The 26,873-nt window shown below is 37.9% G+C and overlaps 1 protein-coding gene across 1 annotated transcript in view; it reads left to right on the top strand.

The window, feature by feature from the left end:
- LOC121298019 (protein furry homolog-like) overlaps nt 1–26,873 on the top strand; it is a 195,206-nt gene that overhangs the window by 16,984 nt on the left and 151,349 nt on the right. Inside the window, exon 2 of the mRNA XM_041224779.1 lies at nt 21,571–21,635. The gene's annotated coding sequence lies outside the window, so the exon portion shown is untranslated. The remainder of the gene's footprint in view (nt 1–21,570; nt 21,636–26,873) is intronic.

Raw genomic sequence — 26,873 nt, 5'->3', positions numbered from 1 at the left:
TTAAATTATGATTCTAGTTAGATAACTGTGTAAACCATTCAGTGTATGTTAGTAAAACATTTGAAAAGTATAATTCTGTCTTCAGGAGGCTGATTTTTCTTGGCAGTACAAATGCAGGATAATTCATGTTGGTGCTATGTTTTTACTTGGTGCACTTTACTATTAAAAGAAAAAAAAAAAGTTGAAAACATTATTCCCCCTCAGCCTGATTCCCAATAATCCAAACCTGAACCAAAATTCAAAGGAAGGATAGGTGAAATAAATACTGTAGACCCCAGTTTTCTATTCGTCTTTCTAAAGTTTTATTGAGACTACAAGAACAATTAAGATAACCTGGCGCTTGTGTGAAAAAAACAAAATAAAAATAAAGGTAGGTAGCCACTGAGCTGTCAAAGACGTCTTCTGTATCCCAAAGACAATTCAAAACGGGGACATTTCCCAACAATCTTGGTGTGTTAGTGTCCTTACATTCAGTGTAATAACTTAATGCAATATTTCTCTGAAATAAACAGCTAATTGAGATCATGGCTCCATCAAATATACTACTTGATTTTTTTTTTCTCCATTCTGTTCTCCATTTTGTGCTCCACTCACAAACACGCTATTCCTGAAAATTACATATTTATGTACAACACATGCTACATAGCCCAATTTATATCCTGTGCACCAATATATACACCACAACATAACACAAAATACACACAGGGACGGGCACCCTGCCACAAGCACGAAGGGGAACACTGTTATCGTCGGTGTGTGTGTATCTATATATATATATATATATATTATATATATCTATACATATAGCATATATATATATATATATATATATATAGATTATATATATATATATAATAATATATTATCCCAAAGCCCAAGTTGCCACTTGTGGGCCAGTGGAGGCCTCCATTCCCACCCTTTATTGAGATACATATAGGTACTTGTTTATGTAGGTTTTGTTTTGGCCCTTGTGCCTTTTTGTTTGTGTTTGGAAAGTGTTTGTTGCTTTTGATTACTTAATAAACATATTGAGCAGTCACGCAGTTTTGTCCCACAGTCCTGCTTTGTAAAAGTTGAATGGCTTCCCACAATATATCTCAGTCTTCGAAACGCCCGCAGGTAGATTGGAATCTCTACACGATACACAATTGGATACAAATGTCACCTGACCCACATCCGACTTCTGTTGTGCATTCCACAGTACTAGCCTTGGAGAATGAAACCTGAAACGCTAGACTGAGAAACCGCTCATAGAATAGAATGGGAAACTTGACGTACGCACGTATGGCATGGTGCTGTAAGTGGGTTTTCATTTGATATACGTTAATAACCAGGACTATAACTAGCAACACATTTTTTCAGCTTGCTTTCTGTGTACATAACTTAAGTTAATAACAGTACCTGTTTAACTGTGCCTGAACTGAAGGCACATATAGTGCTGTTTGATTCGCTGGCTGCTCCGAAAAAGCAAGCTAAATATAATGTTAAATTTCATTAGCTGGCTGTGATGTAATGCTTTGTCATTAACCACTGAGGTGTAAGACCATGGGAAGAGCATATTTGTTTCAGAATTTATTGTAGGTTTAAAAACGACGGACAAAGACTGTTTTTTAGTTCCGTTTCTAATCCCTGGTTGTTTCTGTCGAAAAGAACGAATAACAAAGAGGCATACAAATAGAATCTCTACATTTCAGTAAAACAAGCAACCATGAAAGGGGTGCAGCTCAGTATTGCGTTCAGTCCGCTCCGATCTAGCCGAGCCCATTTTTTTCAGATCTCCACGGCGAGAACTACTGTACAGTCGAGCTGAGTCGAGGCCATACTGAGCCCTCATGGCGTGGGTTGTTTTTCTACTGCAGAGCTGAGCCGTGCTACTGATGTCACACGCTACAAAAGGCAGTTGTTACACATTATTGTTATTAACTCGGTTTGCCAAAAGGTACGCAAACAAATTGTGTTAAATTACTAGACCAACGGTACAGCTGTATCTTTTATCGCTGTATTAGGAATTTCTTTATAATCCACAAATTTAAAAAATATTATTTGCCAAAGATACCCGTTTTAAGGAAAGGCACTCCCAAACTGTATTTAAAGGAAAACAAATGAGGCTTTTTGACATGTATTTGGTGGTACAGAGAAAATAAAATGTGTGCAGGCCAATTAAAACAAATAGGTTATAATTTGAGTCTTTAAAATGTTGGCACAAACCCCAGTCTCCAAGTCTTGGCAGAGGATTATTCCACACATTACTGAAAGAGCAAATATTTAAGCTGAAAACCCTGTCGGGCACTTGAGGAGGTGCTCTGCACTGCAGGGACAGTAGAGCATGCCAGCTTGCACCATTTTAAAAATTCGTCCTTAACCATGATATTCTTTCAAAAATGTAATGGTGAGCTTGCTGGCTGTTTGGCAAGGCCTGAATTCCTTCTTTGTTTGTTGTTTGGGCAAAATGTCCTTGTTTATTTTCATTGGCAAGGGTGAAAGATGGAGTGCACTGCCGGAAAGGGTTAACAAAATGAAAGGTCACTCTCAGTACCTGATCAGTTGCTTTAGGTAGCGTTCAGCTTGCAAAGCAGCTTGCGATAATTATCCAGTTTATAGCTTCCGTCCTTGAACATCTTAACCATGCATGATCCTCTGGGGCAAGATCAGATACTGTAGCTGGCTTCATTCCACAATCAGTGTGAGGCTTCTGTCTTGAAGATTACAGGGTTAAACATTTTACTAGCCACAAGAAAAACCCCATACAGTAATTTAAAAAAATAAATAAATTTAAAAAAATGTACAGACCCTAATATAAGGCCGTCCTTTTTAGCTACAGTAAGCAGCACTTGCCTGGTGATGAGGTGATACGCAAGAAGGAATGATGATGTTGCACCATTATAGTAGCTGTGGTACAGTGGCTGGCCACCTAATTCATGGCGTTTATATTTAATATTGTAATGAAAACATTCAATACTGTTATTAGTTTCCATTAAACTAATTTAAGGAAGTCAGTTTGTTAGATGCATTTGGTGATTTTAGTACTGTAAACACCTTTTGTTTGTGCTACACATTGTTTAGTAAGCCTGAATTTATCTGTTGTACAGTATCAGAGGTCTATCTAAGCAGTAAGGCATGAGAGGGCATGGGCTGTGCTGGATATTTTCACTTCTTGATGCGTTGTTAGTCAAGAAGTGACAATATCCAGCACAACCCATGCCCTCAAGTGCCTCATTGCTTTTATGCAAGAGATTTATAAACTTATATAAAAACGAAAGGAGAAATATAGGCCTATATAGTTTCTAAAGATTTATTAACATTTTGAGGTTTAACCTTCCACAACAAAAAATAGTCCCTATGAACTAAAAATAATCAAGAAAAAAAAAAAAACACATTTAAAATAACTATAAAAACCTTCCTAGATGTGTTTTCAGTTCGTTTTTCTTACTTTTAAATAATAAAAAAAAAATCCTTGCTTAGTTGTGTATCTGTGCGCTTGCCTGCTCAAAAGATGTTTGTTTTGTAGTATTTCATTTCATTTCAAGTAATTTTTTTTTTTTGTACCTGTAAAGAGAGTGAGTGCACGGTAGTCAAGGAGAAGAGACAGTGAAGAAAGGTGAGAGTGGAATGGTTAAGACATCGTGTGTAGGAATGTAAATACTGTCAAAATATTAAAATATCCCATTCATTAATGGAGTCAGTTTCACAAAACGACAGCTGATACTAACTAAAAGGAAGAAATTAAAACTTAATATCTGACTACTGGATCCGACCGAAGTTACAGAAAAGTACTGGAAAAAATCCTTTTGAATGATCTTGAACTCCAAAACTTTCCTGCTGCCGTTAACGTTTTTTACCGTTTTTGACAGCTGTCTGTGTTTATCCATCTCTTGATCTAAAAATTGTTTCCTGTTTAGCCTAATTCTTTGGGAACCTCAGAAGGTGTGTAATCTCCGCTGCTGCCTGTCTGTTTTGCCTTTCACTGTGTGTGCAATCTGTCAGCTAGCCAAATGCTTCTTGGAATAATTTGGACATCTGTGACACCTTTCTGCTGTCGCCTCTTTTTCCTAATTCACTGATGTGCTGATCTCTTTACACTAATCCTTAGATCTATGGGTCTCTCCCCTGCTTCTGCAGGCAGGAGGATCTGGAACCTGCTGTTGACACTGCTTCACACTGAGTGACAAATGGTTCTCTTGTCATGTACAGTGTGAGGCCAGTATATCCGAGAAACAACTCATTAGTAGGAAATGCCTGTTGTGGAGTCTTTAAATTATGGTTGATATATTTCTGGTGTTTTTAAAAAAGGCCCGATGGGTGAGGTTACAAAGACTTCCTTTGGATGTCAGGTACTGCACCTCCTGAAATGAATAAAAACATTGACAATGGACTAGCCCGTGGAATGGTAAAATTAAAGTACTAATCACAAACATGACACAAGTACACTCTGTATAACTAAGACATGTCCTCAATATAGCTGATCTTCATGGGAAAAGTCAAAAACTAACAGTACATGGTTTGACTGGGGTCATTCCACACCAAATGGTCACGCCTCAGAGGTGCAGATTATTTTGATATCGCATATGCATGTACCTGGAATCCTAAAATATTAACTCTCATCTGTCATTATTTTGAAAGTTGTGGGGGGTGCATTTTCATCTGTCAACGGCCTCCCCCATTATACAGTTGGCCTATATTCATATTTTAGGATTTGTCCTGAAACACTTCCATGTACTTCTGTATGTAGTATCAAAAGAATCTGAGAAGATGAGGTGGGGAAGATCCAGAAGTGTAGTCCCTTTGGTGTGGAATGACCCAGAAGCATAATGTACTGCAGCATTTGAACCAATTACATAAATGGGAATTCACACTCTGACTTTGTGTACTGTATAGTGACTCGTAGTTTTCATGTAATGTCATAAAATTAAAACTGCCTCGGAGACACATCTCATTATCTATTGGTGCATGCTTCTGAGCTCATTAGGGAAATTAATACATTGAGATTGATTAGAAACTTAAGGGATTTGTCATTAAAAAAAGTTACGTGAAGTGTTTCATAGTTGATGCCTCAGTTTAACATCAGAAAGTGACTGAAGTGGAACAAACAGTGAGAATAAGGTAAAGTATGCATTTGCATTGAAAAGGACTCCTTTACTTTTGACATGTGTAGTAGCTGTACAGCTGAATTGTCCCTGTTCGATGGCATAAGGGTATTAGATACAGCTCTGTATTACTGCACAGAAAACCGGTGAGTGCACTCTAGCTCAGATGAGTCCTCTCTGTCACATTGCTATGTGATGATTTAAATATTTCAACATTTTCTTCATGTCAGTAAAGCAGGTGATCAAACAGGTAAATAAATACTCAAGTACACCCACCCCTTGTTATATCGCCCCTATGTTGCGGATTCGGATATATCGCGTTCCTGGAGTTGACTCCCCCTTTTTACAGTCTGCAATATGCATAGGCAATTGCACTTGGAATTACTGTTCGTTTTATTTTATACTGCACACCACTAACAAAAATATACAAAACACATAAAAACAAAGCATTACTATCATACTGTTCTCCCATATAGGCATGAATTGCACAATAACACAAAACAAATTAAATATTTACTTGCTGAAACAGTTTTTATTTTAGCCAATGAGGTGTTCGCTTTTAGCAGCAATGCACTAGCAAAGCCACAAGGCAGTGACGTCAGCTCCCTGGCAACAAGTCTTCTATGTTTGGTATGGGATTCTTTCAATGCAGCGGGTTTGTGCATTTGAGAAAGGAGGGGAAGAATAATGAAATTAATTGGAGACTGAAGTTGATGAGAAGCAATTACCATTCGCAGTACGAATTAAAATGTTGTGCTGCTTTTTATACGAAAAATGAGAACGAGCGGGTGCGTAGAGGACTTCTATTGGACCCTGACGCCCAAGATAAAACGATGGGAGTGGTTGTACAGTGTTTGTTACTGGCAATTTGTTTTTCTGTGGGTCTCTCACTGTATCACGGCCCTCAGTACATAGAGGATTTATATTGGACCCCGACACCCGTGATATATCAAGTAGGTGGTGTACCAGAAAGTGATTTTAGCTTGTATTGGAAAAGAAAATCGCAATTCATATATGAATATAAAGTGGAATGTGAAGGCTATGCTGCCAGCAGAGACTAAAGTAGTTTACTTGTTTTTGCTTCATAATTAAAGCATCAAGATACAGAGTCTCTGAAAATTGTGAAAGACTATAAAAATAAGTTTACAGAAATGACTAGTACCTTTTTGAAACTTGCTAGTCCTGATATGAATTGCTTCAGGTGGAATCAACAGCAGCAGTTGGGGTCCCTAAAAATATTAGGCGCTTTTTTCTTTATTTTTTTTTTTTTAATAAAGGCACCTTAGTAAACACTCCTACAGATCAATCAGTCACCTGTTAGCACCACATTACTGAGCGATTTACTGTACTGTGTGCTGAGAAACTGACCCTTACAGCACCAGATGGGATGAGAGAGGAAACCATTCTCAGCCGTGCCACCTTGTCCACCACGAAGCTCCGCTAGAAATTGACACATGACATTAATAAAATGTTATTTTATTGTTCATTACATGTGTTGCTATTTACAAAAATGCTGTCTGGTTTGTGGAGTTGGCAGGTACAGCCTGTGAGTGATTAAATAACTTTGAATTACTATCTACAATAATGAATGTACACATGCAGTCTTCACTGAAGACCCAATTTAAAGGCATTACGTTTCACTGTAGCCCTGGGGATGAAATTCTTAGCTAAGTGGCAGTGAGAGAAACCTGCTTCAGCAGGTTACAGTAGAATCTGCCAGAACTGATGGATGCTGAATCTACTAGGTTGGATACTGTGAGAGCATAAAAAAACACAAAAGAAAAATGAGGGAAAACCAGATCTTTTCAAGAAAGCGGGGGGGATTTTGTGTAAATGGATTTGATTATGTGAAGGATCGCCTTCTGGGTTGTCAGAGCCGCCAGTAAATGTTTTACCTTTTAAACGCTGCAGTACCAGTTCTCATTGGGGTCGTTCTAATTGTGTGCCCTTTCTCAAAGTTAGGCCCTTTATCTCTGAATGCTAGAGCGTTTCAAGTCTTTACATATTATGATAATGTTCATTGTGGTAATTGTTTATTTATTAGTTTTAAAATGTTTATTACAAGTTAGTACACAACCGGCCCCCTTTGCTAATCGCATCGTCTGTCTTTTTTTCTTTTGTGGTGGGGGGGGTCGCAACCTGGTATAAATCTCTACATTTTTAATTTTTTTTTTTACTTTACACTTACTTGCAATGTGTTTCAGTAAAATCAAACGGCCAATAAACTTCGCAGTCCGGGCAGAGGGAGAACACAAAAAACACGTAAAAGGTCATTAAGTGAGGTTGGCATTGCAGGGGAGATGAAGGAAGGTTTCAGTTTGAGTTTTGTAACCATTATGCATTTTTACCTGCATTTTTTCTTTTTTTTTTTACGCAAGACTGTGAACGTGAGAAAATATTATCTGTACATTTGTTTTAAGTACTCACCCAGAGGACTACTGGGACACAAACATCAACTAGTCCTCATCAGATTTAATTCGCAGCGGGCGAGCGTGAGTTTCTAACCCTGACTTTGAAAACAAAATATGTAGGGTACTAATTTAAAAGACAGATCCATGAAGAAGATCAGGTGAAGTACAAGACTCTGAAAAACTGTGTCAGAATGCATTTTTCTGAAGCATATGCCATTACCCATACAAGCTAACTTTCAAACTGACAGAATATCAGGTCATAGATTTTTTTAAAACAACGGGTTACATGTACAAGTTGTTGCTCCACAGATATTGCTTAGCTGTATAAACACAAGGAGATCTTGAGCTGGGACACAGACATCAACTAGTCCTTAGGAGATTGAATTCACCTCAGCCGAGCATGAGTTTCTAACCCTGCTATGTGTTGATTCTCTCAGTTCTATTAAAGATGGTGTCCAGTGAAGATTTTTCAGTGATGTGTTATATTAACCTCTGGATAAATTAGTGCTGGGACAAATTGGCTAATATCCGAATATTCGTGTTCTAAGGCAAAAAAACATGTTGGTGTCTGCCAGAAATTACACAATTGACATAAATGTGAAATACCTACAGTTTCACAACGTGTTTTGATTTGCACTGATTTACGAACTTGCAGTTTCGAAAGTGGAAATATAGCTGTCTATATTAAAATTTAGAAGACCAACACTGCTACTCTGCTTCAGATTTGGGAAGCGAGTCAGTCAATTGGGGTCTGTTTCTGTCAGCAATATGATACAGATCAGATACATCAGAATTCCTCAGAGTTTGCAACTCTGGCTCAACTTGCAAAGGAAATCTCTCGTATTGTGGTCAGTGTTTTGCTTTTTTAATTGTTACTTTAAAAAACAAAACAAAACAAAAAATTATAAAAATGTATTACATTATGTAGTTTTTTTTACCTGAAATACAAACTATATATACAGTGGCTCGCAAAAGTATTCAGACCCCTGACCAATTCTCTCATATTACCGAATTACAAATGGTACATTGAAATTTCGTTCTGTTTGATATTTTATTTTTAAACACGGAAACTCAGAATCAATTATTGTAAGGTGACATTGGTTTTATGTAAGTATAAGTATTCAACCCCTGTGCTGTGGAAGCTCCCAGTTTGCACCAATGAAAGAGATTGCCCTAACGAGGACACAATTACCTTACCATTGGCCTCCACCTGTGCACCATTAAAGTTGCTGTCACATTTTCTGGTTAAAAACCCCACTGTTGAAGGATCATTTGTAAGGCTGTGAATCTGAAGGAAAATGAAGACCAAAGAGCATTCTACAGAAGTTAGAGATAAAGTAATACAAATGCATAAATTAGGGAAAGGGTACAAAATAATATCCAGGTTTTTGGATATCCCAGTGAGCACAGTTGGATCAATAATCAGGAAGTGGAAGCTGCATCACACAACCCAGGCACTGCCAAGAAAAGGCCGTCTCTCAAAACTCAGCGCTCAAACAAGAAGGAGACTTGTGAGAGAAGCCACAGAGAGGCCAACAATCACTTTGAAGGAGCTACAGAGTTCAGTGGCTGGGAGTGGAGTAATGGTGCACCAGTCAACCATATCAAGAGCTCTGCATAACACTAGCCTGTATGGGAGGGTGGCAAGAAAAAGCTGTTACTCAAAGTACCATCTGAAAGCACGTCTGAAGTTTGCCAGAAAGCATGAGAGTGACCCAGCTGCGATGTGGGAAAAGGTTTTGTGGTCAGATAGAGCTTTTTGGCCAAAACTCAAAGCGCTATATGTGGCACAAACCTAACACTGCCCATGCCCACACCATCCCTACAGTGAAGTATGGTGGTGGCAGCATCATGCTGTGGGGATGCTTCTCATCAGCAGGGACTGGGCATCTTGTTACAATTGAAGGAAGAATGGATGGAGCAAAATACAGGAAAATACTGCAAGAGAATCTGCTTCAGTCTGCTAAAAAACTGAAGCTTGGGAGGAAATTCACCTTTAAGCAGGACAATGATCCCAAGCACAAGGCCAAAGCAACATTGGAGTGGCTCAAGAACAAAAAGGTGAATGTCCTACAGTGGCCCAGTCAAAGTCCTGATCTCAATCCCATTGAGAATCTGTGGCAGTATTTGAAAATTGCGGTCCATAAGCGTCATCCAACCAACCTGAACAACCTGGAGCAAATCTGCCAAGAAGAATGGGCCAAAATCCCTCCGACGCTGTGTGCAAAGCTGGTACATACTTACCCCAAAAGACTTAAAGCTGTTATTGCAGCGAAAGGTGGCTCTACCAAATATTAATGTGTGGGGGTTGAATACTTATGCAAGCAAGATATTTCAGTTTTTTTATTTTTTTTAAATATTTCCCAACATAAAACCATTGTCACCTTATGTCATGTTTTTGAATTTAAGTGTTTTAAAATAAAATATTGAACAGAACTAAACGGCCTAAACTAAACTTCAATGTACTAAATTTCTAAATTTCTAACTAAATTTCAATGTACCACACACACACACACACACACACTCTGAGTGTACAAAACATTAAGAACACTGGCTCTTTCCATGAAATAGACTGACGAGGTGAATCGAGGTGAAAGCTATGATCCCTTATTGATGTAACCTGTTAAATCCACTTCAATCAGTGTAGATGAAGGGGAGACAGGTTAAAGAAGGATTTTTAAGCCTTGACACAATTGAGACATGGATTGTGTATATGTGCCATTCAGAGGGTAAATGGGCAAGACAAAAGATTTAAGTGGGGTATGGTAGTAGGTGCCAGGTGCGCCGGTTTGATTGTGTGCTGGGTTTTTCACACTCAGCAGTTTCCCGTGTGTATCATGGATGGTCCACCACCCAAAGGACATCCAACCAATGGCAGGCCAGTGGTTGAAAATGACTCGTTGATGAAAGAGGCCAAAGGAGGCTGACAAGAATTGCACTATGTAACACAATTTTTGTTCCTGGGTAGTAAGTGTTATTTCCTAATTGCTTATGCCTCAAAAGTATAGAAAATGGCTATTATTCCCCACAAACTTTGCTTTTGTGACCAGGACAGTGATATTTCAAAATATCACAATTTCCAATGGGAAAACAGGAAAACTGTGTGTCTTTTCGTTCACATAAAGTCAGAAAAAAAACAACATGAATCCAATTTAACATGTATTTATACTAAAGTAATACAAAAATGACTACAAAAGATTTAGAACTGAGTAGTTTTTCGAGATTTACGATTATACTGTATAATTTTACTTTTGAGGCATAAGCAATTAGTAAATAACACTTACTACCCAGGAATAAAAAAAATTGTTACACGGTTTTGTGCAGAGCAACGGACACTCTACAGTTAGTCAGCTGACAGTCCAGTACAACATTAGTGCCCAATAAAACCCATAAAAGAATACCATAAAAGAATGCACAACTCGTAGTACCTTGACACGAATGGGGTATGGCAGCCGACTACCTAACAGAGTTCACTTTTTTCAGCAAAACACAAGAAACTGCGGTTGCAGTGGGCTAAGTAACGAAAACGCTGGACACTGGAGGGTTGGAAAAACATTGCCTGGTCTGATGAATCCCGGTTCCTGCTGTTTCACGCTGATGGGAGGACTAGGGTATGGAGAAAACCACATGAGTACATGCATCCATCATGCCGCGTGTCCACATTGCAGGCTGGTGGTGGTGGTAGTGGGGTGTGTTTTCATGGCACACATTGGGCCCCTTGATAAAAGGGAGCAACATTTGAATGCCACAGGATATCTGAACATCACTGCCAATCAGGTGCATCCCTAAATGGCAGCAATGTATCTCCTAATGGGTTTTTTCAGCAGGGTCATGCCCAATGCCACAAGGCTAGGATTGTCCAGGAATGGTTCCACAAACATGACAGTGAATTCAGCTTACTGCAATGGCCTGCCCAGTCACCAGATCTCAGTACAACTGAGCATCTTTGGGATGAGATGGAATGAGCTATTCAGAATAGAGATCCAGTACCAGCCAACTTGACAACTGTGGGAAGCATTGGAGGCAGCATGGGCCAGCATCCCTGTGGAACACTTTCGACACCTTGTAGAATCCATGCCCTGACGAATTGAGGCTGTTCTGAGGGCAAAAGTGGGGGCAACTCAATATTAGGAAGGTGTTCCTAATGTTTTGTACAGTGTGTGTGTGTGTGTGTGTGTGTGTGTGTGTGTGTGTATATATATATATATATATATATATATATATATATATGCACACGCACACAGCTCTGGAAAAAATTAAGAGACCACTGCAAAATTATCAGTTTCTCTGGTTTTACTATTTATAGGTATGTGTTTGGGTAAAATGAACATTTTTGTTTTATTCTATAAACTACTGACAACATTTCTCCCAAATTCCAAATAAAAATATTGTCATTTAGAGCATTTATTTGCAGAAAATGACAACTGGTCAAAATAACAAAAAAGATGCAGTGTTGTCAGACCTTGAATAATGCAAAGAAAATAAGTTCATATTCATTTTTAAACAACACAATACTAATGTTTTAACTTAGGAAGAGTTCAGAAATCAATATTTGGTGGAATAACCCTGATTTTCAAGCACAGCTTTCATGCATCTTGGCATGCTCTCCACCAGTCTTTCACATTGATGTTGGGTGACTTTATGCCACTCCTGGCGCAAAAATTCAAGCAGCTCGGCTTTGTTTGATGGCTTGTGACCATCCATCTTCCTCTTGATCACATTCCAGAGGTTTTCAATGGGGTTCAGGTCTGGAGATTGGGCTGGCCATGACAGGGTCTTGATCTGGTGGTCCTCCATCCACACCTTGATTGACCTGGCTGTGTGGCATGGAGCATTGTCCTGCTGGAAAAACCAATCCTCAGAGTTGGGGAACATTGTCAGAGCAGAAGGAAGCAAGTTTTCTTCCAGGACAACCTTGTACTTGGCTTGATTCATGCGTCCTTCACAAAGACAAATCTGCCCGATTCCAGCCTTGCTGAAGCACCCCCAGATCATCACCGATCCTCCACCACATTTCACAGTGGGTGCGAGACACTGTGGCTTGTAGGCCTCTCCAGGTCTCCTTCTAACCATTAGACGACCAGGTGTTGGGCAAAGCTGAAAATTGGACTCATCAGAGATGACCTTACCCCAGTCCTCTACGGTCCAATCCTTATGGTCTTTTGCAAACCTCAGCCTGGCTCTTCTTTGCTTCTCATTGATGAAGGACTTTTTTCTAGCTTTGCACGACTTCAGCCCTGCCCCTAGGAGCCTGTTTCGAACCGTCCTCGCCGTGCACTTCACCCCAGCTGCCATTTGCCATTCTTTTTGTAGGTCACTTGATGTCATCCTATGGTTGCTGAGTGACATTCGAATGAGTTGGCGGTCATCCCGGTCAGTGGAGAGTCGTTTTTGCCCTCTGCCGGTTTGTAGCTTTGTTGTCCCCAATGTGTTCTGCTTGACCTTGTTCTTATGAACCGCCGTCTTTGAAATTTTAAGGATGGAAGCAACCCGACGCTCACTGTATCCCTCTGCCAGTAAAGCCAGAATTGAACCCTTCTTTTCCTCACTCAAAACTTTCCTTTTCAACTCTTTGGGCATGGTCAATAGTTATTTTTTGATTCCAATTACTTTTGAGGTACTACTAGCACTGTTTTGCCATCCAGCTGGTCCTATTGCAAGAGGATAGTGATGACCACAGGAGTGGTTTTTATACTTTTCCTTGTTAAATAAGATTTGGTTCAGGTGATCCCCTAATCAGTACGTCATTCAGTAGAATAAGGTGTGCCTGTGTTGGAATTCAACAGACACTGAAATGGAATGGCTGCCATACATGTAGCGATGCTGATGTAAGAAAAATTGGTCTCTTCATTTTTTCCAGAGCTGTATATGTGTATATGTGTGTGTCTATATATATATATATATATATATATATATATATATATATATATATATATATATATATATATAAAATTACACACAGTGCCTATAGAAAGTCTACACACTTTTTTAAATGTTCACCTTTTGTTGCCTTATAGCAGTGGTCCTCCAAAGTGGTGCCCCCGGGCAAATTCGTGCCCTCGAAGGCAGGCCATCGTGCCTGCAGCAGCGGTTCTTAAATTATGGATCCTGAACGCATTTCTGGCGGGTCGTAGCGTGGGAAAAAAAATAAAGCTTTAAACACGTTTTCCAAAAAAAGCTTCACAGCAGTCTCTTGACAGTGCTGCTCGCTTATGCTGTGCTTGTATGTACTCGACATTTTTTTTTGTTTTCCCCCCTGAAGGGCTTCTATGATACGATCAACCAATTGAATATCTGAATTGTCTCTGCAGTAGCCCAATCATAAGTTAACTGGGTGGGACATAAACTATGTCTCTTTCAGTTACAGGTACTGACAGTAAGTTTATCCAATCGGAGAGTCAAATATCTGCCAAATTTTACGCAGCTGTCCACTTATCAGCAAGCAGAGGCCATTCACAGTATTCTGTATGAAAATTGAAGGTGCGTGAGTAGCTAAAGGGAAAGTGAGATCTGACAGCTGTCCAATCATTCGTGAGCAGAGTAATATGCCGTGTAAGCACTGAATTTCACCAACTGTTATTGAGAAAAATAATATATTTCAATGTGTAGAATTTAATTTTCTATCACCTTGAATCCTGTTTTGAAGCATGCAAGGAAAACACTCGGGAGATTCTGTAGCCATGTGGCAAAAAGTTGTGGTCTGATGAAACTAAAATGGGATGTTTCTGGTCGGCAGGGGCTGGGGCACTTGCCAGGATAGATAGAAAAATGAATGGAGCAAATTACAGAGAAGTCCTTGAGGGAAAACCTTCTTCAAGAAAGCTGAAACTGAGACGGAAGTTCACCTTTCAGCATGACAATGACCCAAAGCACACAGCCAAAGCTACACTGGAATCGAAAATCGAAAATTTGTGGCATGACTTTGCAAATTGCTGTCCATCGACGGTTTTGAACGGTTTTGTAAAGAATGGTCAAATATTGCCAAATCTAGGTGTCCAAAGTTGGTAGAAACCTATCCCAGACTCACAGCTGTAATTGCTGCCAAATTTGCTTCCACCAAATATTAACTCAGTGGGGAGGAGACTTATCCAATTCTGATCTTTCAGTTTTGTATTTTTAATATATCATTTTTTTCTTAATCTTGAATGCATATCCGAACGTAAAAATTCCACGTTCGCCCCAGCACTAATACAAACATTTTCCTCATAAGTTTTACTTCATCCCTTAAAACCTGTTTTTTTTCTGATATGACATTCCAGCTAGATCATGCCCCTGTGAAGGTTTTGTTTATGTTCACAGAAACTCCCATTTCTAATTTTATTAAAAATAACACAGCAGTAACTCCCGCCATTTGCTCACCCCTATCCAAAAGCCTAGTCAAATAACATCTTTGTATCTGAACATGCAACACCTGGTAGTGTATTACACCAAAGATTTACCAATAGAATGCCTTCATTTAGTCAAGACTGATACAGTATCCTCAAGGACAAGTGAAATTTAGGACCTGGAATGCCAGGCATATCGGTGTAACCACAAATGTAATGAGACGATAAACGCTGAAGACACTCCTGTTTTTCAAGGTTGCTGAGCTAACAAATGGCTTGAAACAAATGGGAACTGTGAGAAATATCTATTTATGACGCCAAAATTCTAATACCCTATCAGAATTAATGTTGTCTGGCTGCATTTGTAAGCATTCAGTTTCACTCTGAACCAGTATCGTATGACTGGGTTGACTTAGAATTTGTCACATAAAAGGGGCATTTCACTCACCAGATGTTTCACCTCATTTCCCATGTACAGTACTGTAACTACTGTGCAATTAGAATGACATAATGCTTGCTAACAAGGGCTGAATATTACACTGCGCTCCACGGACTTAACAGCAAAATATTTTTTAAACATCCGTTAACCCCTACCAGCATCAAAACATGTTCAGATTATGGTGGTAAAGAAATGTACAAGTTAGCAAACTATTTGGAATAGGGGGGAACAAAATTAATGCCTTGATGTCATGAGCAGTCCTGGGGCCTGTTTTCCAAAAGTAGCTTTAACCTAACCAGCATCATAAGACTTTAAGTGCTACATTTTTAACTGCCCTATCTAGCGTAATCTTGACATGTTCTTGGAGTAGCAAGGGCTGCTATTGAGAGGGTAGTTGCTTTGAATTGTCAGCAACACTGCAGACACCCTCGTAGTCAGCTTGTTGCAGTGAACTTTCACATAAGAGAAATCCTGCCATTTCTTGCGACCCTCTTTGCCATCTTGCGGAGGACCAGTGTTTTGAAGCATTTACTTTCGTTGCAATTTCTTCCCACATCTTTTTTTTTTTTTTTGTTTTTTTTTTTTTGTTTGATTCGTCACGTTATTTTTTAGTTTACAGACTAATATTCTACTTCAATAATATTCTACTTCATTAATTAATAATTCTACCTCAGTTTTGGTCATTTATATTTATTTTTTTCACTTCTTTTTCCTGCATTTCCAACCAGTGGTGTAGTTTTTATTTGATTTACAAGAAAACCTTCATTTTACAGGGGTGAGACGATACACAAAGTTCATGATATGATACGTATCACGATGCATATTTTTTATGACGTTATGTAAGTGTGTGTGTGTGTGTGTGTGTGTGTGTGTGTGTGTGTGTATGTATATATATATATATATATATATATATATATATATATATATATATATATATATATATATATATATATATATATATATATATATATATATATATATAATTAGTTTTTTTGGAAGTACTTTCGCTAAAGGATTGCTAATTATTAAAATGTTTAATCCTGAAGAAAATTAGTGAATACATTTTATTAACAGGTTTCCAAATTCAAAAGATTGGGCTATGTATTTTACTCCCACGAGTCAAATGCAGGATAACAGACTCTAATAACCCAAAACACAAGTTAATAAATCTGTAAAATCCTAAATGAAACTACCGGAGTTAAAAAAAAAAAAAAAAAAAAAAAAAAAAATACTGTTAAATGTCTGTCCTGTTCAGCGTATACAACTCCTATCTTGAAACGACTTTCAACAGAAAAAGTTTCACTTTGTGTATACCCTTTAGGACCAAGTTTTTTTCAGTGGGATGCAACCCTACGACTAGCTTGTGTGGTTTTGTTTTTTGTTTTTTTGGCTGTTTTGAGTAGCATCTTGGAATTGGTGTGTTTTTTTTTCACTGAAACTTTTCACTTTTTTTTTTTTTTTTTGTATTCTATATTCTGCTTGGAGATACGGGTATTCTATGACCCTAGGGATCTTGATACTTCCTGAAAGTTTTTTGTTAAAAAATATTGTGTTTGGGCAAATTTTAAGACGTTGTTTCACCCAAGTGATTGCAATGACACGTTTATTCTCAGGGTCTTTATAAGCAACAGTGGACACTTTTCTCGCTTATTTTCTCAAAATAAATATTTATAAATTAGTTATTTATTCCATTATTATCAGTCAGTAATAAGGAAAACAAATGTGCCTGATCACGATATCGGTGAGTATTTAGAATAACTATAACTCATTACAATTGATATATATTATAATATATATATATACATATATTATATATATATATATATATATATATATATATATATATATATATATATATATATATATATATATATATATATATATATATATATTATATTGACAAAATCAGTGTTCTAATATAACTGTCAAATAACACTATGTAACACAATTTTTGTTCCTGGGTAGTAAGTGTTATTTCCTAATTGCTTATGCCTCAAAAGTATAGAAAATGGCTATTATTCCCCAATTATATTCACTATTTCCAATGGGAAAACAGGCAAATGTGTGTCTTCGTTCACATAAAGTCAGAAAACAACAACATATGAATCCAAATTAACATGTATTTATACTAAAGTAATACAAAAATGACTACAAAAGATTTAGAAGTGAGTAATTTTTCGAAGTTTACGATTATACTGTAAATACAGTAAATACAAAAAAATTGTTACACAGTGTAATCAGATTCACAGAGTGTCCCCATTTTTTTTCTAAGCTGTAAACAAGTTATTGGGTCATGTGTTTTGTTTCCTGCCCTCAGAAACAAGCAGGCATTGACGTTCAATCCCTCCCCTTACAATGTACGTTCAACTATTGGATAATGGAACTAACTCATTTATTTTTATTTGCTGATCAATACATATGGCGAATTACAAATGAAAACATAATTTTGAATGTTTGTTGCCATATTGCAATACACAATCCATGGATCTTGGATCAGATCATTTTGTAAAAGGCTGCGATGCATCAATATTTAGATGAGTTATTATACCCCTAATCATTTATATATTGGCGACTCCATAAATTAATTTCAATTGTGCTTACCAACAAAGCCCAAAAGAAGCTATTCAAGGCCTAACGAAGCACGTGAACTTCACAAACAAGCTGCATTTTCACATGTGGTTTTGGGAAACGCATGTCAAGAGAGACTGGAAGCAGCTGCATGTTCATCGTGACAGTGACTGGGGATTCTTGTCCAAGGGGCAAAGTGCTAGAAAAATCTGCTTGTCCTTCTTAAAAATACTTGCCTCCTCCGCATCGCTCAAAACACATGTAGAATATAACTTGTAGGGTTTTGGTTTTATTTAACAGTGAACACAATCAATCAGTTAGTGATTTAATAGGGGTGGGTCTAGCCTTGTAGCTTGACTGGCTCACAAAATTCTTCAACATATAAAAAAGGTTCCCTGTGACCCCCACCTCGCCACAACAATTGTATAACATACTTTAAGAAAATGTTCCTTTAAGCGCAGCTTGGAACACATTTGCTAGTAAATTTAAGTAACATACTACTCACTGAAAAATAAATACATAAATGGATGAATACATAAACACATTGCCCTGAGATTTATAGTCTATTTTATTTTAAAATAACAATATATTGTACAGACAATTTTTGTTTTTGTTTTTAAACATCCCAACAAGTACACCCTTGACCACAAAGTAGACTATTATATTATAAATTACACAACAAGACTTTTTGTAATCCTCTAATCCCTTAGCGACTGGTGTTTTTCTTTTTTTCATCTTTACTAAATTGCTGCATTTAAATGTCAGAGTCATGTATTAAGAAAGTAATATCACTTATTTGTTAATTTACAAACAACTTAAATCACACCTTGAGTTTAAAAGATTAGTCTGTGCCTTGCTAGTGGCCCTCATGGCAGACATTTCTAGGTTTCTTTGTAACTTATTTGAAAACGAGGCTTGGTGTGCCGGCTACTGTGTGCACCATTACGTAGACCTCCGCCCCCCCCCCTCCTCATTTCTCTTGTGTGTTCAGTCACCCTGGCACCCTGTGGAGGGTCTTGTGTATGTGTTGTAAAGAAAACTGGTTCTGGTTCACACTGCCTAAGATGGTGTTATCTTGGTGTGGTCCTTTGTTCTTTTGTGCTTAACCTACATTCTTTCCTTGAGCACATCGGTTCCTCTAGCAATGTGCGATTGTGTTTATTCCAGCAGTCAGGCGGTCGTCATCAATGCAATTAAGTGAAATCTTGCAATCTCGCATTTTCCAGGTACTATACCTCCTCTGATAAGCTCCTTTTAAAACTAGCGGAGTTTACAAACCTGCAAACACATGTATCTTTTATTGCATTCAAACTTCTTTCCATGTTATCCAACACTATCCTAATGTCACAATGTGATACCTAGGGCACGGTACAATATGTATCACAATATATGTTGTGGTCCTGATGGTCTACTTATATGATGCATAATAACATAAAATGGTTATTTAAGGATGGGCTGTTTTGTTAAAAGGCAACAATTAAATGTGGTAGGGAGAGTATACTTACCAACTACTGTATAAAATAAATGTATTCATCATTCAAGAACCACTTTGTGAACTGCAATAAGCTATGTTGTGCTTTTGGTCCTGCATCATAATATAAACGATACATACATGTGTTACAATACAATATACCATGTAAAGAAAGTATCACAATGCCCCCTTTAGCAGAGGCTGTGTGGTTGTTTATCATTTTCAGTCTTGTCATTTTTGCTGCAATATATATCCCTTTTGTTTTCCCCCCTACTGTTTACATTAAAGTAGGGTAAAGTATAGATAAGCAGTGTAAAGCCCTGATATGTAAACTTTAATAAGGGAGTCTGTAATGTAGTACTGACACACTTGCTAACACTTCTCAGAAGAAAGAAGTGCCACATACATGAGTGCAATCCAGTCTTTCTTTTTAATTTCCCTATCTGTCACATTGTTTGTATTTTGGCTAATGTTTCCCCATATCCATACCCGGTGTGGGTATGTACTACATAGTGATAAAGATTTCAATAAGATGAAAATAAATATAATAATGATGCTAGACATAATATTGTTGCTAAGTTAGAATCCTGTTTGATGTACAGGATACAGAAAAATGAACTGTTGACTTAATGTACGGTGTACAGTAGGGTTGGGACAATATAGTAAATCTCTGAAATGGTAATTGCGGGATTTAAAATGATTGTGATAATTGCAATTATTGAGGTGCTTGCTCATTTAGAGTCTGCTGTTTTATACAAATATAAAATACAGTAGTCCCTCGCTAAACCAAGGATAGATTTAAAAAAAAAAAAAAAACGAATGCACATTTATACGCTCAATTTATTTTAAATGCATTTCCCCTCTTGCTAAACTACCATTTCTGTGTTGTGTTCTTTGTACACATTACATTAAGAATGACTGTAAAATCCAATGACTAGTGCATTGTTTCACTTTAACCTAAAGGCTACTGTAAATAACGGTAACACACAAAATCAATCATGCCTTCTCTGTACACATTACTGTAGAATTCAGAAATACTGCTTCATAGTACACAAAACAACAAAATAGTTAATATTGCTGAATTTACAATATATGATGCCATACAGTACCTTACATATACTGCACAAAATAAATAATAAATCAATTTTAAATTGACATAGAATAGTTTGCAGTGTACGTGTGGCTGAAAGAAACACACATAGCCTACCTGCTGTTTTCTAAAATAGCCCTCAATTGTTTTCTGTTTAACCTTAGTGTAGCATATTTTGCAGATAGGGTACCTCTTTGAAATAGTGAACTTGTAGCTTTGTTTCTTTTTTCTTAAGCTGCTTTGAAAGAGAGTGCTCACTGCTGCTTTCACACTTCCTTTCTCAACGAAATCTCTCAAAAGCCTTCTAACCACTGGGTCATCGTTAGGGTGGAAGTGGCGGCTGCTATAATACACTGCAAGACGTACCAATTCAATATTACTAGAACAGGTGGAATACTTGGAATTACCTGTGCAATAATTACAAAAAAATAGCATAAATATTCAGCTGTCATTAAAAATCGTCATAATGATACAATATCGTACATTTCCGATAACTCTGTAATTATTTTTATAATGCCATTTTTTTATCGTAACTACTTCTGTTCGATACGATATTAGGGAGTTGTCGTAAATCGTCTCAACCCTAGTGTGCGGTACGTGTCTGCTACAATATGCACGCATTTTGTGACCCAAAAATGAGTTTACTGAAAGGCCATGCATGTTATCTACAATTTTGTGGTTTTTTTTTTAAACCTTTAAACACCAGGATATTTAGCCAGTTATCAGCATTACATCAATTAAAAATCCATCTGAGAGTATACTGTAGCTGCCACAGGCTCACGTTACCCTGCTTATTGACTGGCCCAGCAGCCACTTATAGTATTGCATGTACATGCACATGCTTTTGACTGTACACCTTTGTTTAAATAAGTAGGGTTTAATGATATAATACAATAACCCCTATATTCCAATTTATCTCTTGTGTGTATTGTTTGTATTTTAAACTATAGACTGATTTTATTATTATTATTATTATTATTATTATTATTATTATTATTATTATTATTATTTTTAAGTAAGCAGGCTATTGGTCCACTTTTTAGTGGGTGTTTAAGTTAAACTTTGTAGCCAATGATGGTGCAGCAGATTGCAATGTAGATTGCACTGTGTTTCCAGTTACTATTGTTCTTAAACTGAAGTGTCACAGGATACTTACTGAATGTGTTCTTTCCCACTGTGTAGATTCTGCATTAACTTCTCTGGAGTTTTCTGTCTGAACACCTGTGGTCTCTCTATATGGAACTGAGGTATGTACATTTTAAAGTCATTTTTTTATGATGTGGTAACCAGGGCTAGTTCTGTTGACGTTATGCCATCTCTGGACATAATGACAACTGTATGTAATCATTTTGGGGTGCTACACTGACGTGTTTTTAGAACTTGAAAAAATTGTTACATTTAAAAGACGCGCTGTGGTGCCATTTTATTTTTAATGGTGCAATTGTTTTTTTGGTAACCCGTGCACGTACTGTATGATCCTTTACAGAACTAAAATTTGTATGTTTTTAATAGAAAACCACAACCTTTCTGAACTTGCTTTAGGTGTGGGATGCAGGTACGGGAGGTTTTGATGTATTTAGTTGTGAAGTCAACAGTACAGTAGATATATGTTTTATAATGCCTGCACTCTTAAGGGACTTAACAAAGGTGAAATTAAGGTGGATACTGTCCTTTACCTTTAGTACGAGACAGGCTTGCCATTGGCACGCACTGACATTTCTTTATGATGATATGATTCCTCAAAACAAAATGCTCCCTTAATCACACCATCGTAATGTATCAATATGTTTGTACCACTGAATCACAGACAGATGAGAAATTATGATGCAGGGCTCCAGACAGCAACTAAAATGGTAACAGAAAAACATTTTGACAAGCTGTTTTTTATGGGTTAGGCACAAAAATGCTGCATCTCCCTTTAAAAACAAGTGTAATATATATATATATATATATATATATATATATATATATATATATATATATATATATCATATATATGAAGGATGGTAACAATTTGATCGAATAAAAATGTAAGTGCAGAGAGGTATATTAATACCAGCAGAAAGGTCTTCGTCAACACAAATGGATTTAATTGCACAAGATTCCATAGTTAGATGATCAGCTGAAGCAAGCACAGTAATTTTAGAGCACCGTTACCATGATGTAAAACAGTATGTAGCGTGAGTTTTGTACTAAAGCAGGGTCAGCTGTGCAGGGAAAACAAACAAAAGTTTATTTCTCAAACTGACCTTTTTAAATGTTAAAGCAGAACACACAGAAATACTTGGGACTGTAATTAGGAAGTGTACCATGTACTGCAGCTTACTTGATTACAGTAAACAAAAACAACATTTACTAAATTTAGCTCTGATTGTGCTAGTGAAAATATATAACAATGCGCTTGCAGTAGTGTATTTAATATTGGTAATATAGCAGAACAAACTCACTGCAATTTTAAACTTGAATAAACTGTATGTAAATCATAAGAGCTGTCTGTGTTGCATGCTGTCAGGAGTTCATGAACACTGAGCATGCCAGCTGCAGCATGCTATTTCCCATATTACAACTGCACACAATTAAAGGTGTGGTAACCAATACACAATACTTGCAAAATATAAAAAATAAACATGCTGAGTTCATTGTAGTCATCAGCTACATAGATTAACCACTCAGCAGAAGGAGGCAACAAATAAGCGAGTACAGATGCAACAAACCGCGTGTAATGGGGTAGGTCTTGGTTTTACAGCAGCAGTTTAAGATTGTACATTTACTGGTACACCTGGTGGTCTCTGCTGGAAACACTGGTACTTGAGATGACAAGGTTGAAAACCACTGCTTTAGGACATTTCTTGAAACCATCTGTGTCAAGCCAGTCACCGCTTTTCACCACCTAACCTTGGCATTTCTTTTTTCTTTGCGAGTATGTTCGTGACTACAGGGTTTGCTCTGGCACTATCCCTCCTTCAGGGCTGGAACCCATTCAGTGTGCTATTTAAGCAATAGAGCCCGTCAATGCGGGCTTTACTGTGTGGTAGGTGACCGCGACTGGAGTTATGCGTTCCGAGTCGTAGATGAGAGCGCTAACAGAAGTCAAGGCTATCTACCACACGGTATAGCCCGCAGAGAGGGCTCTATCGCTATTAGAAAACAATTTATTTCTTTATCTTTAAGCTCATATCTGAGCTCTGTGAGGGATGGAGGGGGGTGATTCTGGGACGCCAGAATCACTGTTGAGCCCTCTTGAGGTGTCAGTGAAATGAAATGGCTAGTCAATGAAATACCGAGGATGGAAGGTGCCCACTTGAAGACCCGTAAGATGTACCCTACTTAGCTCAATCCAGACGGTTGTCATGCTGATGCACTGGGGAGACTGCACTGTGGGTTGATCCCCGGAGCCAGCATCGCAGCCGTCGTGTGTGCTGATGCACTGGGGAGGCAAAATGAGCTGATCCCTGGAGCCAGCATTACACTTCAGCAATGATGGAAAACAATGCAAATGGATGGAGATGCAGATGGATCACATTAGTTTACTGCAAAGATCTTAGTTGGTGCTTATCTTGGCGAGAGCCCAGCAAATCAGCATGAAGTTCAACATCTACTCTCAGAAATCATAATAACCGTATTTCCCCAAACATTGAAACAAACCTATAAATTACCTTGAAGACTAATAAAGATTGGCTGATAAACGACTCCCTTGCATATCAGACCTATTAATCTTATCTTTTAAAATGTAAGTGTATTCTCTTGAAAGAACAACAACAATAATAATATAATACGAGAAAGTAAGAAGATTAAATAGACCTGTACATGTTATACACTTATCAATCAGACACATCATTACTCAGAGACTGGCTGGTTTTGAGGGAGGGTGTTGTTTGGATCCAGCTGATGACAGAATTGTGGACCAATCATGTCTTTCCTGTTGATTTGCTGTCCAGTAGCTGTGAATTGAGCCTTCATTACGGTGTCCTGTCACAGACATGATTTTGCTTGTCTCTAGACCAGCGTCAGAAAGTATGTTTAAGTAGCTTTTTATGTTATCAGATTAGTTGTAGATTAGAATGTTAAGGGAAAAAGCCGGTATTTATGTGCGGATTGATTTTAAAATGTAATTCACAGTTAAGCACTTGGAGTTGCAGATGGCATCTATGCAAAATAGAAGCCTGCTAGATCTGGAAGCTGATTGGTTCACACTTATCTCAAACTCAATTTAGGTACGGTGTACAAGATAATAACAGTGTTTTCCGTGTCAAGACAACCTTTAACGGTCAGTTCGGTAATAAGCCAGTTCATTACTTACGTCAAGTTGTTTTGTAAGCTGTTGACAACCATGTCACAACCTTTGGGCACGTACCCAGTAAACCATGTGATCCTGGTTACTTACAATCGTAGTGTCTACACATTTCCACCTAACGGATTGCCACAGAGAAGGACTGACTGTGCAAATCTTGGTGATTTCCCAAAAATCTGAAAAAAAGGAAGAGGTGTTTCAGAAGGGGTACCCTTTTTATTCTTTTTTTTGCTACTTCTTAGAATCGGCTGTTGGCAATTGTTTTGCTATACTAAACTATTGATATACGTTTTTATTCCCCTTCCCCAAATGCCATTACTCTTTTATAAAAAAAAAAAAAAAAAAAAAAAGCCTGGCTAGTTTCAGTCATAATTTGGCCCCGTCAGTTTCCCAAGATATAACTCAACATTTGACAAAGTACCTCTTTTCAAAGATTTTGCCATGTATAGTTATTGCTTGATTCTGTTTTCTTATGGTATCATAATGAGGAAGCTAGACCAATTGTGTTAAAAGAATTGCAAGTTATTTGAAAGGGAGTGCGCTTCCCTGTGACTAACTGGTCTCCCATTGTTTACCTTCAAGAGGAAACCAGTTACTTCTTGTGACTGTGAAACACTGATAAAATAACAAGGGAAGCCACTTAATATACTGCATGGGGGTGGTGTAAGGACATGCACTGCCTTAGTTATCACTGGTTTTTCAGTTTGTTTTTTAGGGTGTGTAAAGAAGGCAGAAAATATAAATTGCATCATTTTAGCTACTGTACAAGAACATTACTGTATTCTGTAACAAAACAAGACCTTGTTTGCAGGTTGAAAATGCTTTTAAATGAGGATATCGTCTTTCTTCGTTAATGAAGGTCTATAATTAGTAATAATTGAAATTTGCACTTAAGCGTGGATCTCATAAAAAGGCTAAAAACATAATTTCAGAGTGTGTATTCTCCGATATGTTTGGCTGTGATGACCAAGCATTTAAAGTTATAATGTGAGTTAAATGTGTGTGGGGAAATGTAAGGTTGGCAGTGATGGGGTTAAATCTGTCCTTGGCAGCAATCGCAGGTGTAGCCATTCCCCAATTAGGTAATTGGTGCTAATTGGCGAGTCGCCACATACCGTGGTTTGCAGAAGTATTCACCCCCTGCAAATAATGTCATACTTTGTTGAATTACAAATAATGTATGCACAGTTTTACAAACAAACTTTTTTTTATTCAAAGCTGTAATGGTTAAACTGAACACTGTTATATGAGGAGGAGGTTAAATGTCAGCAAAACTTCCAAAGTAAATGTACAAAATGAAATTTACTGGTTGCATAAGTATTCAGTACTTGGTAAGTCAGTACTTGGTAGAAGCACCTTTTGCAGCAATTATGGCTATGAGTCTTTTTGGATAGGTCGCTACTAGCTTTGCACAGTAGGATGGTGAAATTTTTGCCCATTCTTCACGGGAAAATTACTCCAGTTCTGATAAATTTGTTGGGGATCGTCGATGGACTACAGCCTTCAAGTCTCGCCATAAATTTTAAATTGGATTCAAGTCAGGACTTTGGGCCACCTGAAGAACATTAATTCTCTTCTTAATCAATCACTTCAGCGTGGCTTTGGCTTTGTGCTTCGGGTCGTTGTCCTGCTGAAATGTGAATTTCCTCGCCAGTGTTTGACTCTCAAACAGGTTTTCCTCAAGGATTTGCCTGTACTTTGCACCATCCATTCTCTCCTGTATCCTGACAAGCTTCCCAGTCCCTGCTTAAGAGAAGCATCCCCATAACATGATGCTGCCACCACCATGCTTGACAGGTGGGATGGTGTTGACTGCAGTGTTGGGCTTGTGCCAGACTTTTTCGCAAACTCCATACGTGCTTTAAGATGAGGCTTTTTGAGTAATAGCTTCTTTCTTGCCACCCATCCATACAGGCCAGCTTTGTGTAGGGACCAGAGTATTGTTGATGTGTGAACACTGACTCCCATCTCAGACATAGAACTTTGCAGATCTCTCAAGGCCATTGTTGGCTTCAGGGTGACATCCCGAACCAGTTTCATGCTTGCCCGGCTGCTGAGTTTGGGAGGGCGACCTGATCTGGGTAGTGTCTGGGTGGTTCTTCTTAATGATGGACTTCACTGTGCTGAGAGGGATAATCAACGCCTTTGAAATTTTCTTATACCCTTCTCCTGCTCTGTGCTTCTCTACCACTTT

The sequence above is a fragment of the Polyodon spathula genome, chromosome 2 (assembly GCF_017654505.1).
Source record: "Polyodon spathula isolate WHYD16114869_AA chromosome 2, ASM1765450v1, whole genome shotgun sequence".
Classification (NCBI taxonomy): domain Eukaryota; kingdom Metazoa; phylum Chordata; class Actinopteri; order Acipenseriformes; family Polyodontidae; genus Polyodon; species Polyodon spathula.
This window is presented reverse-complemented; position numbering and strand designations above follow the sequence as displayed.